General features: G+C 36.6%; 1 protein-coding gene and 1 pseudogene across 24 annotated transcripts in view; both read right to left on the bottom strand.

Annotated features, from left to right (window-relative positions):
- The window catches only part of ROBO2 (roundabout guidance receptor 2), a 1,748,072-nt gene that overhangs the window by 1,217,064 nt on the left and 518,849 nt on the right, over positions 1-12,159 (bottom strand). The window lies entirely within an intron of this gene.
- LOC134809457 (adenylyl cyclase-associated protein 1-like) lies at positions 9-1,450 on the bottom strand (annotated as a pseudogene).

Below are 12,159 nucleotides of genomic sequence, written 5' to 3'. Positions count from 1 at the left end.
CAAAGAACCCAGAGACACTTCGCCTATCCAGCAATTTCTGTCACTGTGGTGACCAACTTCTGCCCATGCTGTAGGGTCTTGAACTGCTCAAGAACTGGGAATTCATTAAAGTCACCGCCTTCTGTAGGAATGAGGGCGTTCATCTAGGAAGATTTGGCACTGACTATCTCACAATCCAGGGAATTCTTGCTCAGGTAAGCATGGCAGCCATCTGTTTTGTTGATGGATATGGTTGGCACTTTACCCATTACCTGAACTTTGACATCCCTACTGTTGATTATCTCCACAATGCCCACCATGTCATCAAATACCAGACCAAGCTTCTTACAGTTATCTACTGTAATGGAGTTCATTTTGCCCTTGATTTGCAATGTCATGTTGACACACTTGTATATGTAAGCCATTTGTTTCAGCTCTGCGTCCTCAATCACCAGGTTGGAAACATTTTCCTAATTTTCCACTCTCCACTTCTTACCCTCCAGTTCAAGTACAGCTGGCTCCTTCTTTGTGGCTGGTTTGGGGGATGGGCTGGTTTGGGGTTTAGGTGCAGAGAATGGCTTGGGGCCACTGCGTACTGGACCACTCTGAGCCTTCAGGGCAGGGTTCTTGTGAGTCTTCATGTTATCAGATACATGATTCAGGGCATGTGTGATGCTCTCCCCCTGATTAATCTGCGCAAACAGGGCTGAGCGGGAAGCGGACTCATCTGAGCCTCAACTGGTAGAGACTGGGGGAGGAGGGGGGCCTGCCTGGTGAACGGGGAGGAGGACCTGATCCAGCAGAGGGTCCAGATGGCAGAGTCCACTCAGTTCTTTTGCCACAGCCCCGTTTTGCTCCAGGCAGTCCAGTGGTATGGAACTCCTTAATGTAAGCCTGCAGCTCTGTCCATATACTTAAATAAGCTTTGACCCAGTCTACATGCTTCTTATCCACATCTTTGTACTCTTTGAGGACTCGGTTTGTATAAAACATGGCAGCATCATTCATTTCTTTCACATAAGGGCCAGGCTTGGGGGCCATAGCCACCCAGCCCAGGGCCTGGATACTTTCGCTGACAGCTGACAGGTGATTAAACAACTTGCTGCCTCGGTTCTTCTCCCGAAAGGTTATCACTTCTTTGATCTGCTCTGAGATGGGTGCCAAGAAATTGGAAAGCTTATTATCTGCTGGCTGTTGACACTGAGAAGCTGTAACCAACAGCGCTCGCTCCAACGTCAAACCTGTGTGGACCATCTCCGCATATTTCTGCACATCTCCCCCAGTCTCTTTACTGATCTTCAAATACTCTGCCACAGGACCAGCAAGCAGTGAGTCAAATGCTTGCACATATGGAGCTGTCTCCGTACCCACGGTGCATGTCAGAGGTATGGGATACTGCCTCCAGGAGGCCCACTGCCCTCTCCAGTCTTTCTACCAGATTTTGCATGTCAGCCATAATGAACCACCTCAGAGTTCTGACTCACCTCTGGACTGCCCTTAATTTTCTTCTAGATTGTATTGGAGTAGAATCCCAAGATGGATAAATAAATTCAAATCACAAATAGTCATGAGAAAAACAGCTTGCAAACTTCAAAGAAAATAGATAGAGATGTGAATTCTAAAGTAGCAATTATGTCTTTAAGGTTTAAGGATTTCTAAAACCTTAAAATGGTTCAACTCAATCGATGGAACTGACTTTAGAATTGGAACTATTCTAGAAATGGAAGCTTGGCTATTATGCGTGTTCTCGGACATGGACATCAACATTCTCACAAGTCAACACAGCAACATATACATCTTTGTTCAATTGTTCTGTCATCTTCTTACTCAAGTTTTGGAATACACACATCCACGTACAAATACAATTTAATGAGTAATAACTATAAATGTGACCTACTTTACTTGACGCACTTATTGTTTTAAGTATAGGTTTATGCAGAAAAAATAACACATAGAAAGAATGTATACTATTTAAAATTTTATTATGTTTGACCAAAATGTAGATTGACAGCTATTTAAGGTAAGGTTGCCAGATAAAATACTGGACACTCAGTTAAATGTAAATTTAAGATAAATAAAAGTTTATTACATGTTTATTGCAATTGTTTAGTTTATTTATACTAAATATTATTTATGGTTGATCTGAAATTCATATTCAACTGGACATACTGCATTTTTATTTGCTCTACCTGGCTATTCTAAGGTTTTATTTAGTGATAACATTTTAAACTTATAAATAGCGTGTAAGTACCATACAACTTTACATTCCCTTTTGAAAGAAAATCTTATCCTACAAAGTATAGGATTTTTAATGTAGTCCCACTAATAAGAAAATGTTCTGACCAATTAACTGCAGATATATGAGAAAACTAGCAGATTGCAGCTATTTTACTAATTATGGAAAAAAGATTGGCACTTTGGCAAACCTTAAATAATAAAGTTGCATTTTGAGATGGTGGTCACAGTTTCTAAATGCTAGTTTGTCCAGTGTGAACAAATGATCGCTAAGATTCTGGAGTGAGTGAGTCTCCTCCCTCCTTCCCTCCCTCCCTCCTCCCATCTTTTTCTCCCTCCCTTTTTTTCCTTCATTCCTCCCTCTCTCCTCCTTTCTTTCCTTCCTTCCTTCCTCTTTTTTCTCTCACTGTAATAGCCTCAAAGATAGCCCCCAATGCCCTGTTTTTTCAGTTATGCGTGTTTGTATAGGTTTCTCTCAAATTGTATTAGGATTGTTTGATTTGACCAGTAGAATACAGCAATAGTAAGGGTACATTACTTCCAAGGCAAGGTCTTTAAAGGCATTGTGGCCTCTGCCTCATTCTCTTTGATCACTAGTTCTGAGGGAATCCAGCTGCTATGTCGTGAAGAGGTTCACATAGTTGGGAACTGAGGTCTCCTCCCATTAGCCAGTGAGAAACTGAAGTCTTCTACTCATAGCCATATGAATAAGCTATCGTCGAAACAGTGAAGTCTAGAGATAACTGCAGTCCTGTCTGACATCTTGACCACAACCTCATCAAAGACCTTGAGCCAGAGTCACCCACCTAAGGCAATCTGAGGTGGCCAACTCTCACAAATTGTGTGAGATAAATATTTGCTGTTTTAAGTCACTGAGTTCTGCAGTAATTTTCTATGTGGCAAAATATAACTAATATACTTAAAATATGCTGTAAAAATAGACTTTGGGGAGAAAATAATAAAATATTCTATGCTAATGTCTTCATTTTCTCTAAATACTTTTGAGACCATAAAACACTAGAGCAGAATATATACTGTCTATACAAAATCTAGACCTCTTCTGTAGTCTTATCTAAGCAAAAGTCCAACTTTGGACTTTTTATTAATTGTGTTATAAAGTTGTAAACATACAACTTTGTAGGAGACCAAATGCCATATGGCACAAATGACACACTCAACTTTGATGATTACCATTTTGCCACACAACTCATTCCCTTTTCCTACAGGTGGGATTCTAATGCTTCTAAGCAACAGCCTCTAACACCTGTGCCTAGGAGTCATTCTCTTATTTCTTATACAGATCAATGTATCTAATTTTTGACCTTTCAGTGTCCTAAAATGTCAAAAACTAATGTAGTTCATATATAATGAAATACATTTAAATCCCCCCAGCATTAAGATAGCAATAAATTTATGAACACATTTACATGGTCTTGATATTTAAGACAAAAGCAGAAAACAAATAAAACTTCTTTTATTTGGTACCAGATTAGCATAACATAACACCCTCCTTCTTTATTTTTTTATTTGTCATTTTGGTGTCACGAAATACTCATTTGGCATCAATAGCATTTCTTTCCATTTAGTGATATTTTCTCATGCAAAGGATCATTTTCTCAGATTAATGTTTCTGCTTGTTTATACGAAAGATTATCTTGGGAACACTTAACCACATTATTTTGCCCTACTAAGCTTAATCCACTGGCATTAATGCTTACAAAGTATAGTCATAAATATGAAGGCCTCAGATTTACTATATCATTCATGCTTTATTCAACCATACTACATGTTATAGTGTCTTTCTTATAAATTTAAAGCATTGCCACATTTGTGATTCATCTGATTTTAAACACATAAATGTATTTTCTTAATATTATAAGACTACTTTTTAGTCACTATAGAATTCTTAGAAACTAGTATATATGTTAATTTTTAAAAAGATTGCAAAAATATCTAATTACTAAGGGTTGGATATATTTTTAAATTAACTTTGATTTTTTTTGCTGACAAATAAAAGGCCATTGTGTTATGCTTTCGTAAAACCAAAGATGCGGTTATATTTACACAGTATACTTCTTGAAGCAATGGTTTATCTTTTTATGAACTTTTATGCTGTTTAAAGGATTCTGACATTTTCAGTTTCTCAGAAATATGGTAAACTGTTTCTTCTACTGCTGAGTTATTTAATGAACAAAACCCCCTTATAACATAGTTGTACTGTTGACTTCATGAAATATCTATAAATGACTATTATTTTATTAGTTTGAGAAAACTTAATTCAAAAACAGTAAGAGAGTTTCATAATTTCACTAATTAAAAGTTAAAATTCTATAAAATAAATAATTGAAATATTTTAAATATGTATAAGCCTTTAAGACTTTTTAAGCATTATTTTTCAAATAACATATACGCAAAATGTTCCAGCTGCTGTAATTTATTTATTGGCTGAACAACTACTAAGCATGCAGTATCTATACTTTAAGTACTGAGTTAAACGCTGGGGTTGAAAAGAAAAATAATTATGATTACTGTTTTTACAGAGATTTTCATAAATAAACTGATATAAATTATCAAAACAGAACACAGGCTCCATCCAGGGAAAAATGTGCCATTTAAAAGTTGCTTTATTATTTTAATATCAGAATAAGGACATTCCCCAATGTCCTTAATAATTCTAGTGATTTAGCACCTATTGATATGGAACAGAATACAATATTATCTAACAGTGCTTTAAAAAAATAGAAGAAAATAAAAATAGGCTTCTGATTAAAAAAAACACAAGGATTGTGGAAAAGGGCTAAGTCAGTGTAAAACAGCTGGCATTTGTGAGATACTTTGAAAAAGGAATACTCAGTTTTTACGTAGTTGTGATCACTAAATGACTATGTGTTTTCATACTAACTGTGACTGAAAGGACCAAATTATTTTTTATTTCATATTGATATTGTAAAGTAAGGGCAAAGTTAAGAGACTATTATAGTTTCAGGGAAGCGGCATTATAAGATCTACCCTGTCCAAGGTAGTGGGTGGAAACCTTGATAGATTCTACAAAAGAAACATAGAAGGTATTTGGGGTTTTGAATAACTGTTTATCTCCAAGCCTACCTGGCAACTCTGGAAAAACTAGAGACCCTAATGTCTTCTGTAATTAACTAGGAAGAGACATATCCCCTTTGCCTCACCTCTGTCCCTAATCAGGTGCTATTGGTGCAGTGAACAAAGGCTCACTTTGTTCCCAGTGTCCCCGTGTCCTGGGCAGGTTGTCCAGGAGTCCAAACTGTCTATGCTGTTTGTTCCTTTGATTGCTGTTCTCGCCCTCACCATCTCCCAAAGCAATTGGGTCAGTCCTGAGTCAGGAGCAGATTAGGAAGGCAACACCTCTATCCTACATAACCTGACAGTGTTCCAAATGGGCAAGATGCCATGTTAGCAGATGGCAAAAGACCAGAGCCCTGGAAGAAAATAAATGTGCCCCCTGCTTTATAGTCATATTTACTGTTGAAGAATGTTGAAGTTGCAGTTTCTGTAAACCTTGTGCCTCTAAGTTTATGAGGATGATACACTCAGTTCTACTAAGAGCTCATTAAATTTAAATTGGACCAAGAGAAGCTATGAAATGTTCTACTTAGTTTGCTTTTAATATTTACTGCTTTTATGGAAGACCCAAATTCTCCTCTGGAAGAATAACATACATTTTTCTGATGTATGCCAAACTGTTCCATATTATGCTGTCATACCAAACCAGAAAATCAAGAAGTAAAATTTAGAACGTATTCACAAAGCCATAAAAGCTTTATCTATTCAACCAATAATTATATAGCACTAGGAACTGTTCTAAGTGCTTTAAAATACTGTCTCCAACCACATAACAACCCTAACAATGGGTTTTCCACAAATGTTAGAACACAGCTATTCCTTTTGTCGCTTTTTACCCACATAAGAATAAGTACTCCCTTCTTTCTACCCCTATAAGCATGAGGTCTAGACCTTGGACATAGCATATACAATACATTGTATTGTTCCTAGACCCTGAGTGTGAGTGAGTGGGTGTGTATGTGTGTGTGTGTGTGTGTGTGTGCCCACTGGTCTGTGAGCTCTGTGAGGGAAATGCTTGTTATCTTATTAATGTTTGGATCCAGAAGAACTAATTAATACATGATAGGTATATATTAGGAAGTCAACAAATGTTTTCCTAAGGAGAGACTTAATTTATTATTTTCATCCTATGAAGTGTTGGAATTTGGAATTGAATCCTCCAGTCTTATCACTCCAGGTGAGAAGTTAGAGAAGAAATTTATGGCCTAGAGACGCTACTGTAGGGCAGCTGGGGCTGAAGTGCTAAAGCAGCTGGTGCCAGATGGTCAGTCCCACGAACGTGAAGAGGACCGTCGGCAGCTCAGAAGGGGTAAGTAAGGTCGAGGAACCAGCTTCAGTAGGTGATGCTTCTCGTGTTATCACTTTCGCGTGGCTCAACTCAAAAGAATATTAATCTCAAAGTTCTATCCAAGTATTTTCTGTCCACTAATAATAGTAGTCAAATGTAAAACCAAATCTAATATATAAACTTTTAGTTTATCTGAAGTTTTATGAAATGTATTTGTTTTACAGAAAAAAAACTCACTTTTTTTTGTTTCTGTTAGACTATAGTGTTAGAATGTGCTAGAAAAGCAAAAACCAACTCCTTAAGTAGTGAAGTATTTTCATAGTATCATGACTCTAAAAAGCATTTTTTCTCTCCTTTTATCAGTGAAAATCTACACAATCTTTAACATTCGAAATAGACATATAGTGCTGATGATCTTTAAAAATTCTCAAAGATGATTTCAAATCTTTCATATAGAATTCTTAAAAATGTCCCTTAAAATCATCTTTTCCTAAATATTTGTCCACAATATAAAAAATATACAATATAATGATCCATTTCTGTGCTTTTTCTTTTCGAGGTATCCACAGGGTTAAACAATTATGCTCCTTAAGGGTTGTTCTTAGGTGATGGATTCATTACAAAGATGTTCAGTGTGAATGTCTGGAACCTATTGGAAGACTTGAAATCAGGTATGTGGGCAGATGGAACTTATGAGGTCTTCTATATTTTAATATTTCCTGCTGAACAGACAGACTACTGAAGCAGAAATACCACCTGGTTCTTTATTTTACACCATAAACATAAACTGAGAAAAAAAGTCATCCATTTCACAGCATTAAAACTAGTTATATATTTGAAATTTAATATATATATTGCTCACGCATTCCCCTGATAGTATCTATATTTTTTAAACCTGTAAATTCTAAAAACACAAGTAACATATTTACATTCAAGGGTGGGTTTGCAGTGTCTAAAACTGGAGAAGAGAGGCACATACTAATCAATGTGACTGATTAAGATGTTTGTGCTAAGATACTCACTGAAAAAAACAGATTCTTGGAAGAAATCTGAAAAGGAAGCCTTCTCATTTAAAGAGATAGCTATAAAATCAGATTACTTTGCCAAAAAATATAACCGTAATCATTAAACAACAAGAATACAATTACAATAAGCATTTATCCTAATTCATAGTGAGCAACAAAATGTATTATTTAATAATAACTATCAGTTGTGTGGATGGTATTTGATAAAACACTTTCTTCTTTTAGTGAATTGGTAATGTATAGAATTGCTCTTTTGACATCACAACTGGGAATTGTTCTTCCATTTTCTTCAAACCCCCATGAAATAATTCATGAATTAAGTTACATTTTTTTGCAGCCACAGGTCTGCTTCTGACAACCCCCTTTGCTGTCCTTACATTTGTAGTAGTCTTCAAAATTTTAAAGTGCATCCAGGAACCCTCCATTGTCCGCTCAACATTATCATATTTTCACCATTCATTGATAGCTCTCCAGATCATATCTATCATTTTACATCCAACATGATATTTTCCCCCTTCCCCCACTTCCTATGGTCTCCAGAGCTATCAGTTGCAAGCGAGTGGTTTTTTTTTTAGGCATTAAAGGTCAAAACTGTTCACCAGAATGCATAATAAATGTCAGAAAGCCAGAACACAGTAGTGGAAATAGCCCCGATGCAAAACACACCTAATAAGAGAATCATGTAAATCCTGCGTTGTGAAGGGCATTTGTATTATAGAATGCTAATGCTTACTGATCAATTTCGACTAGCACAATCAGGCTGAGAGTATAGACTAATAGGTCATAGGAAAATATATGTTAGCACGGCACAACATATTCACGTGCATCATGTGTTGCTAAATAAGCAATTAGGTACACTATGTCTTCTTTATGGAGTCTAATTCCTCTTCTGTGATGCTCTCACCATCACGGTGAGTAACTTCATTCATATATAACTGGGTATGGACCCTTTAATCATTCAGTGATATCTCAAATATATTTCTCTCTACCTGTATAAAATCAGTATTCTGCAATTCATCACTCTCACATTTCCTTCAGAGATTCTGTAAACCTTAGGTTCCTAAAATCTTCAGTTTCCCTTTCTTTGAAATCTACTAATCTATCCTTCTACCTACAAGCACATTTAATTATGTATTGTAAAAGAAGGAAAAGCACAAAAAATCAATAAAAATCACCCCTGTCATCTAAGCCCACTTCCCACTCTCTCATGTTTGTTTCCTTTTAAATTTCAAAATTCTTTGAATTGCATGTATCTTTCTCTTACGGTCTGATTTTGTGACCAAGCACTTGAATGAAATTCTCTATAAGAAAAAGGATCATTTTATTTTTTTTAGACCCAGTGGTCATGCCTTCCTTACCATCTATGAACTCTGTAGGACGCAGATGTCTGTTGATCATTTTTGTATTCTTTCCATATTTCCACAGAGTTCCAATCTCTGTAACCTTCCCAGGCTCCTCAATATTCCCTGGCTATTTCCTTTGCTTGCTACTCTTGTGATTCCTTAATTGTGAATATACTTTATATCTGAGGCACATTGAATTTTAAAGCTAGAGGGTAATTTAGAGGTGCTGTACTCCAGGATATATGCTGTCAAAGTGGTACTAGTCAAATACTCAAATAACATTTGCCAGAGCTACAAATCCCTAACCTCTTTCATTTAACACAGAGTTTTCCAAACTTTTTCAAAAACCGGATTTCTCCTCTCCTCTCTTCATCCACATTGAAACTTTCTGCCTGTGTTATGACGGTCTCAACACTCATTTGTGCACATAAACACAAACACTTGACAATCTTCATGCCTTTCACCTTCATCCTTTCTTATATAAAAGAATTAAAGGAAACAGAGGTATTAATAAACCAATAAGTGTTTTAATTTTTCCCAAATAATTGATGCTAACTGGGAAACTGTGACTAAAAACTCATACATGCCTAACCTCTTTGTCCTTAGTACAGCTCTTTTATTCTCAAATGAGGTAAGTTGAACACCTCACAAACATGATGTAAACACACTGGGTCCTCTTCTAGCAGCTTTCAAAGAACACGTGAGGGAAACTTTGTTCTGATCAACTCATTTCTTGGGGGTTATAGGCACCGAGCTTTGGCTTTGGGTACAAAAGGTATCTTTGTTCTTGAGGAACTCATAGTCTATGAGGAAAGTCAGAAACGTAAACAGATACTTTAAGCATAGAATAGAGTTCACTAATTTGGTCATGTTAAATTTTTGAGTGACTACTACATGCTTAGCAGTTTTATCCTAGGCATTGGGTATACCATGGTGAAGAACACACAGACACACACACACACACACACACACACACACACACACACACTTGCTGCATCATGGATCTTCAAAGTTCCAGAAAGGACAGAGATTGCAGAAGTAATTACAGGGGTTAAAATGTTATGAGAGGAAAGTACAGGTCCATGGGTAGAGTTGCTAGATTTAGCAAATAAAAATACAAAGGTGCCCAGTTAAATTTCAATTTCAGATACATGATGAATAACTTTAGTATATCCAGGTCCTATACACTCCTATATTTTAAGTAGAACATCTAATTTGGGAAAGTCAGAAGGCAAAATACACATTAACTATGTAAACGGGTGGTGATCAAGAAAAAAAAAAAGGCAGAATCCTATTTTAGGCAAATTGAATGGCAGGTGGAAAGGCCCGGGATTAAAAAGCATGGCTCATGCAAGTACTAAAAAGGAGTTCCATGTGGCTGGGTTATGGAGTGTCAGAAGGATGAGAGTGAATTTATAAGGGTAGAGGAGGCCAGATTATGCAGGATCTAGGCTGTGTTATTATTGATTTAGACCTACAAAAACACTAGAGACATGCCTGGGTGTGGTGGAAGATCAGATTTCCAAAAAGGGTTATGGGGTGGGAATGTTGAGTTCAGCATGCCCCAGTGGAGCTGTTTGTGCCATGCACGCCTTTGGACCACTTCACAGAATGGTTAGTAAATATGTTGATCACTTTATTGTAGCATGATTGGCAATAAAAAAGCTGTGGATATTTAATGATACAACTTGATGTGTTTGGAGATAAATATACATCATGAAACTATCATAGTATCATCACTTTCGACGCATAACTGTATCCATCAACTCCAAAGATGTCCTCCCATTACTCCCCTACTTTTTTAACTTTTCTGGTAAAAGCACTTAATATACGATCTAACCTCTTAGCAAATTTTTAACTATATAACACAGTGTTGCTAATAGGCCCTATAAAGTATCTCTTCAGATCTTATTTATTTTGCATAACTGAAACTGTGTACCCTTTGACCAACACTTCCCATTTCTCCCTGCCCCCAGCTCCTGGCAGCAACCCTTCTACTCTCTGCTTCTATGTGTTTATCCATTTTTTAGATTCCACATATAAGTGAGATCAGGAAGCATTTGTCTTTCTGTATCTGGCTTATTTCACAGAATATTTGTAATATACTAAATACAATTGTAGGAATACTAATAAATAATGAAATGATGTATAAACATTGTTAATAACACTTTCAATATTAGCAAGCCTAATAACATACACTTTAAAAATATTGATAAGTGTGAATGTCAGTTGTTCAAATCATTGCATAATTTAAACGTATGATAAGTATTGTATAATATTTTTACATATTGTTAAGGTAATATGAAAATTTTCATGACTTCTGTTGGTGACAAAGACACATATTGCTAAGCACTGTGGCTTATCATCTATATTCATAAGTAAAAGAAGGGCTAAATATTAAAGATAGTGAAAATAGAAATGTAATCTTTTTTCACCCAAGATCACAACCATGTGAACTTGATTCATCGACGTTTTGGAGGCCCATGGACCTCAAGCCAAAGTCCCCTTTTCCAGTTGTCTTCATCACACCAAAGTGGATTGAGTAGGCTCTACTGCTGGACAGGGTCAGATGGAGCTCCTTATCTACCCATATCCATTTACCCTTTATTAGCTGGACACATTAATACCTGGCTCACAATGATCATTTTTATCTCAAGTCTTGCCATCATTTTAGACATTTCAAAATCCCCATGGATGACTATCCATGAACTCCAGTTCTCAACTCTTTGACCTGTCATCCAGTGGACTTTTACCTTTATCTTCACTTGCTTTAACCTCCTCCCTCCAACTCCCTAAGATTATACCTTGCAAGCACCCAGAAATTCTCAGGTTATACAATTCTGAATACAAACATTTAATCATCTGGTGATCAAATCCCATTTTCCAATTTCTCTTGGTTGCTCCCTGCTTTCCTATTTTCTAACCCATCAGGTTCATTTACATCTGTTCTCAATATTGTCACACTTTTGCCTCTACCTCTTTTCTATCCATCTACTCAGCTATTCTCATGTAGACAGCCTCAGTTTTCTCTTTCCGTGTTGTCTTGCTATTCCATTACTCAGGTAATGTCAACTGTCTGCCTTTGACAAAGAACATCCTGGCTCCTGAGCGCCCCTGGAGGAAAACGTAAATGCTTTGTTTATGTTTGGTTTTGTTGTGTCACTACAGCTTAAGGGTCTTCCACCTGAGCTAG

Source organism: Pan troglodytes, chromosome 2 (genome assembly GCF_028858775.2).
Source record: "Pan troglodytes isolate AG18354 chromosome 2, NHGRI_mPanTro3-v2.0_pri, whole genome shotgun sequence".
Classification (NCBI taxonomy): Eukaryota; Metazoa; Chordata; class Mammalia; order Primates; family Hominidae; genus Pan; species Pan troglodytes.
Note: the sequence above shows the minus strand (reverse complement) of the source record. Positions and strands in the feature narration are given on the sequence as shown.